This window comes from Aegilops tauschii, chromosome 7 (genome assembly GCF_002575655.3).
Source record: "Aegilops tauschii subsp. strangulata cultivar AL8/78 chromosome 7, Aet v6.0, whole genome shotgun sequence".
In the NCBI taxonomy this organism is placed as follows: Eukaryota; Viridiplantae; Streptophyta; class Magnoliopsida; order Poales; family Poaceae; genus Aegilops; species Aegilops tauschii.
Window position 1 is genome coordinate 650,427,313 of NC_053041.3, and position 7,096 is coordinate 650,434,408.

A 7,096-nucleotide genomic window follows, 5' to 3' on the forward strand; every position below is an offset into this window, starting at 1 on the left:
CGGCCCATTTTTGTTTGTGTTCTGTTCCAATTTTTAATTTTGTGTTTCTTTCTCTTTGTAGTTCCTGTTATTTTCTTTTTCCCATTCTATGTCTACTTTTCACTTTTTTTCTCGAAATTCGAAATTTTCATAAAATGTTTGCAATTTCAATTTTTATTCAAAATTTCGTATGTTATGAATTAAAAAAATGCGTTCCTATTCCAAAAAATGTTTGGATTTCTTTTGTCATGCCGATATTTGCTCAAAATTTGAAAAATACTCCCATTTAAAAAAATGTTCTTATTGAAAAAAGAAAGATTTAAAAAATCATTTGAAAAATGTTCCATAATTGAAAAATATTTTGTTTTAGCGATATGTGCAGAAATTGAAAATAATGTTTGCATTAAACAAACACATTTTCCCAAATTCTTCCGAATTTTCAAAACATATTCCCATTTTAAAAAATTGTTCACACCTTAAAAAATAATCGTATTTTATTGTAAAGGTTCGTGTTTTAAGAAATTTATGTGAATTTCAGGAAATGTTCCGTTCAAATTTTTTGCTCTATCTTTGTCTTAAAATCTATGGAATTTTCAAATTTTTTTTCGTAATTTGGAAAATTGTTCACGTTGCCAATTATATTCGGCAGTTCATGTTATGAATTCCAAAATTTTGTTTGTTATAGAAATGTTTACAATTTTTAATTTTTTGTCATCCCGAATTTTAAAAATTATTCCAATTTTTTGAAAAAATATTTGTGTTTTTACCGAATTTCTTGAAAGCTTGGGGATTCACAAGGCACCCCAAGGTAATATTCAAGGACAACCAAGAGCCTATGCTTGGGGATGCCCCGGAAGGCATCCCCTCTTTTGTCTTCGTTCATCAGTAACTTTACTTGGAGCTATATTTTTATTCACCACATGATATGTGTTTTGCTTGGAGTGTCAATTTATTTTGTTAGAATTTGCTTGCTGTTATTTATAACAATGTTTTGCATCTTTTATTTCAATAAAAGTGGCATTGATAGCCTTTACTTTGCCTATTTTACAAGTCTTCATGTTGCTATTTGAAAACAGAAAGTTTACTGCTGTTGCAAAAATTCCCTAGAGAAGTCAGAATGTGATAAAATGTTGAAACCTTTTGCATATTAAGCTCTAATAAATTTACTACAGTGGGAATTTTCTTTCATAAATTTTGGAGCTAGGGAAGTATGGATCTTGCTGCATTCTTTACAGACTGTCATGTTTAGGCAGATTGCTGTTATGTTTGCATTGTTTGCATATGTTTGCTTGTTTAATGATTCTATTTGAGGATAGGAATATTAAATATGCAGAGGAATTTAGTATGCAATGTTGAATAATAATTTTAGTGATTTGCTACAGTATAGTATGATAAGGTTTTTGCATTGGTTTATACTAACTTATCTCACGAGTCCTTGTTGAGTTTTGTGTGGATGAAGCTTTTGAGATTTAGGGAGACCGTGAAATGAGAGGAATTAAGGAGACACAAAAGCTCAAGCTTGGGGATGCCCAAGGCATCCCAAGATAATATTTCAAGAAGTCTCAAGCGTCTAAGCTTGGGGATGCCCCGGTTGGCATCCCACCTTTCTTCTTCGACAACTATCGGTTAGTATCGGTTGATCCTAAGTTTTTGCTTCTTCACATGATGTTTGCTATTCTTAGATGTCATTTTATTTTGTTTTGCTTGCTGTTTGAACAAAATATCAAGATCTGAAATTCTTAAATGAGAGAGAGTCTTCACATAGCTACATAATTATTTAACCACTCATTGATCTTCACTTATATCTTTTTGGAGTAGTTTGTCATTTACTTGTGAGCTTCACTTATATCCTATGAGTAAATAGTTGAATGAGCGAATATCATAAATCTGAAATTATATATGTTTCATATGCTTATCCCATGGGGAGTAATGACTTCACATATAAGAGGTAGAGGTGGTAAATTTATTGAAGGTTAGCAAACATTGTCTTGGTCACTTGAACAATTCATGAAAGAATATTGAGGGAAGAGAGATTTCACATATAAATATACTATCTTGGACATCTTTTGTAATTGTGAGCACTCATTAAAATATGACTTGTTAAAAGGTTGATGTTGGACAAGGAAGACAACGTAATGGGTTATGTTTTCTTATATCTGAAATAAAGTATATTGTCATGGATCATCCAACATGCTGAGCTTGCCTTTCTCCCTCATGCTAGCCAATTCTTTGCACCAAGTAGAGATACTACTTGTGCTTCCAAACATCCCTTAAACCAGTGTTGCCATGAGAGTCCACCATACCTACCTATGGATTGAGTAAGATCCTTCAAGTAAGTTGTCATCGGTGCATGCAATAAAAATTGCTCTCTAAATATGTATGATCTATTAGTGTGGAGAAAATAAGCTTTATACGATCTTGCGATGTGGAAGCAATAAAAGCGACGGACTGCATAATAAAGGTCCCTATCACAAGTGGCAATATAAAGTGATGTTCTTTCGCATTAAGATTTTGTGCATCCAACTATAAAAGCGCATGACAACCTCTGCTTCCCTCTGCGAAGGGCCTATCTTTTATTCTTGTCTTATACCTTTATGCAAGAGTCATGGTGATCTTCACCTTTCCTTTTTGCATTTTACCCTTTGGCAAGCACATTGTGTTGGAAAGATCCTGATATATATATCCAATTGGATGTAAGGCATCATGAACTATTATTGTTGACATTACCCTTGAGGTAAAAGGTTGGGAGGCGAATCTATAAGCCCCTATCTTGCTCTGTGTCTGATTAAAACTTTGAACCCATAAATATCATGTGAGTGTTAGCAATTGTGAAAGACTAAATGATAGTTGAGTATGTGAAGTTTGCTGAATCAAAGCTCTGACATAGACCCTTCCTGAAAATAAGATGAATTGTAATTGTTTGATGACTAATAACACGGTTTGTTAGTTTTCAAGAAAGTTTATGATCTATACTTTAAACATGTGAATAGCTTGTTGCTTGATCATGAGAAGTTCTATGAGTTGAGCTACTGTTATGATATATAATGATGCTAGAAAAGGTGATTGAAATTATCATTGATCAAACTTGTGCACCTGCTAGCATTCACACTTCATAAATTATTTCTTTTATCATTTACCTACTCGAGGACGAGCAGGAATTAAGCTTGGGGATGCTGATACGTCTCCAACGTATCTATAATTTATGAAGTATTCATGCTATTATATTATCTGTTTTGGATGTTTATGGGCTTTACTAAACACTTTTATATTATTTTTGGGACTAACCTATTAACCGGAGGCCCTGCCGGAGGGGGGATCCATCACCGGTGGCCATCTTCATCATCCGAGCGCTCTCCATGACAAGGAGGGAGTAGTTCACCCTCGGGGCTGAGGGTATGTACTAGTAGCTATGTGTTTGATCTCTCTCTCTCTCTCTCTCGTGTTCTTGAGATGGTACGATCTTGATGTATCGCGAGCTTTGCTATTATAGTTGGATCTTATGATGTTTCGCCCCCTCTACTCTCTTGTAATGGATTGAGTTTTCCCTTTGAAGTGATCTTATCGGATTGAGTCTTTAAGGATTTGAGAACACTTTATGTATGTCATGCATGTGCTTATCTGTGGTGACAATGGGATTTTCACGTGATCCACTTGATGTATGTTTTTGGTGATCAACTTGTGGGTTCCGCTCGTGAACTTATGCATAGGGGTTGGCACACGTTTTCGTATTGACTCTCCGGTAGAAACTTTGGGGCACTCTTTGAAGTACTTTGTGTTGGTTTGAATAGATGAATCTGAGATTGTGTGATGCATATCGTATAATCATACCCATGGATACTTGAGGTGACATTGGAGTATCTAGGTGACATTAGGGTTTTTGTTGATTTGTGTCTTAAGGTGTTATTCTAGTACGAACTCTTGAATAGATCGATCAGAAAGAATAACTTTGAGGTGGTTTCGTACCCTACCATAATCTCTTTGTTTGTTCTCCGCTATTAGTGACTTTGGAGTGACTCTTTGTTGCATGTTGAGGGATAGTTATATGATCCAATTATGTTATTATTGTTGAGAGAACTTGCACTAGAGAAAGTATGAACCATAGGCCTTGTTTCCTAGCATTGCAATACCGTTTGTGCTCACTTTTATCATTAGTTACCTTGCTGTTTTTATATTTTCAGATTACAAAAACCTATATCTACCATCCATATTGCACTTGTATCAGCATCTCTTCGCCGAACTAGTGCACCTATACAATTTACCATTGTATTGGGTGTGTTGGGGACACAAGAGACTCTTTGTTATTTGGTTGCAGGGTTGCTTGAGAGAGACCATCTTCATCCTACGCTTCCCACGGATTGATAAACCTTAGGTCATCCAGTTGAGGGAAACTTGCTACTGTCCTACAAACCTCTGCACTTGGAGGCCCAACAACGTCTACAAGAAGAAGGTTGTGTAGTAGACATCAACAACCAGGATCAAGAGAATTAAACCATGTTTTAGCATCACCCTTTAGTGAGAACAGAAATATTTTAAGGATATAATAGTAGCGAGTTTTCTCATCATTAGTGAATAGGGTGGCTATATCATTTAATTTAGTAAGATGTGCCACAACAGTTTCAGATTCATAGCCATAGAAAGGATCAGATTCAACCAAAGTAATTATCTCATTATCAACCGAGAAATCATAATCCTTATCAGTAATAAAGATAGGTAAAGTAGCATAAGCAGGATAATATTTCATTCTAGCATTCAGAGTTTTTTCTTTAAGCTTAGCTAATAATTTTTTAAGATCACTCCTATCATTGCAAGCAAGAAAGTCTCTAGCAGTTTCTAGGGGGAGAATCTTCATCATCACTTGCATCAATATTATCAGTTTCAATAATTTCATTCTCTCTAGCCCTAGCAAGTTCTTCATCAAGAAATTCACTGAGTGCCACAGTAGTATCAAGCATAGAAGTAGTTTCATCATAAGTATCAATCATAGCAGAAGTGACATCATTAATAACATGCGACATATCAGAATTAATAGCAGAAGCAGGTTTAGGTGTCGCTAGCTTACTCAAAACAGAAGGTGAATCAAGTGCAGAGCTAGATGGCAATTCCTTACCTCCCCTCGTAGTTGAGGGATAAATTTTTGTTTTCTCGTCTTTCAAGTTCTTCATAGTGACCAGCAGATATAAATCCCAAGTAACTCAAAGAATAGAGCTATGCACCCCGGCAACGGTGCCAGAAAATAGTCTTGATAACCCACAAGTAAAGGGGATCGCAACAATTTTCGAGGGTAGAGTATTCGACCCAAATTTATTGATTCGACACAAGGGGAGCCAAAGAATATTCTCAAGTATTAGCAGTTGAGTTGTCAAATCAACCACACCTGGATAGCTTAATATCTGCAGCAAAGTATTTAGTAGCAAAGTAGTTTGGAAGTAACGGTAACGGTAGCAAAAGAAATATTTTTGAGTTTTGTAGTAATTGTAACAGTAGCAACGGAAAAGTAAATAAGCGAAGAACAATATGTGAAAAGCTCATAGGCATTGGATCGGTGATGGAGAATTATGCCGGATGCGGTTCATCATGTAACAGTCATAACATAGGGTGACACAGAACTAGCTCCAATTCATCAATGTAATGTAGGCATGTATTCCGAATATAGTCATACGTGCTTATGGAAAAGAACTTGCATGGCATCTTTTGTCCTACCCTCCCGTGGCAGCGGGGTCCTACCGGAAATTGGGGATATTAAGGCCTCCTTTTAATAGAGTACCGGACCAAAGCATTAACACATAGTGAATACATGAACTCCTCAAACTACGATCATCACCGGGAGTGGTCCCGATTATTGTCACTTCGGGGTTGCCGGATCATAACACATAGTAGGTGACTATAGACTTGCAATATAGGACCAAGAACTCACATATATTCATGAAAACATAATAGGTTCAGATTTTAAATCATGGCACTCGGGCCCTAGTGACAAGCATTAAGCATAGCAAAGTCATAGCAACATCAATCTCAGAACATAACGGATACTAGGGATCAAACCCTAACAAAACCAACTCGATTACATGATAAATCTCATCCAACCCATCACCGTCCAGCAAGCCTACGATGGAATTTCTCACGCATGGCGGTGAGCATCATGAAATTGGTGATGGAGGATGGTTGATGATGACGATGGCGACGGATTCCCCTCTCCGGAGCCCCGAACAGACTCCAGATCAGCCCTCCCGAGAGAGATTAGGGCTTGGCGGCGGCTCCGTATCATAAAACACGATGAATCTTTCTCTCTGATTTTTTCTCCCCGAACACGAATATATAGAGTTGGAGTTGAGGTCGGTGGAGCTCCAGGGAGCCCACCAGGCAGGGGGCGCGCCCTAGGGGGGCAGGCGCGCCTCCCACCCTCGTGGACAGGGTGTGGGCCCCCTGGCCTTGATTCTTTCGCCAGTATTTTTTATTAATTCCAAAATAATTCTCCGTTGATTTTCAGGTCATTTCGAGAACTTTTATTACTGCACAAAAATAACACCATAGCAATTCTGCTGAAAACAGCGTTAGTCCGGGTTAGTTCCATTCAAATCATGCAAGTTAGAGTCCAAAACAAGGGCAAAAGTGTTTGGAAAAGTAGATACGATGGAAACGTATCAATAACCTGTGCCACATCATTGGCTAGGACGAACGGTTCGTCAGTGTACCCAAGATTGTTCAGATCCACTGTTGTCATTCCGTACTGTGGGTCTACCTGTATCCCGCCTCCTGACAGATTGACCCATTTGCACTTAAAAAAGGACCTTAAAATCATGTCCGTAGTCAAGTTCCCATATGTCCACTATGTAACCATAATATGTGTCCTTTCCCCTCTTGGTTGCTGCATCAAAGTGGACACCGCTGTTTTGGTTGGTGCTCTTTTGATCTTGGGTGATCGTGTAAAATGCATTCCCATTTGTCTCGTATCCTTTGTAAGTCAGTACAGTCGAAGAGGATCCCCTGGAGAACGAGTACAGCTCATCACAAACAGTGCTGTCACCTCTGAGATGTGTTTCCAACCAACTGCTGAAAGTCCTGATGTGTTCACATGTAATCCAACCGTCACACTGCTCCGGGCGTTTGGAGCGCAGAC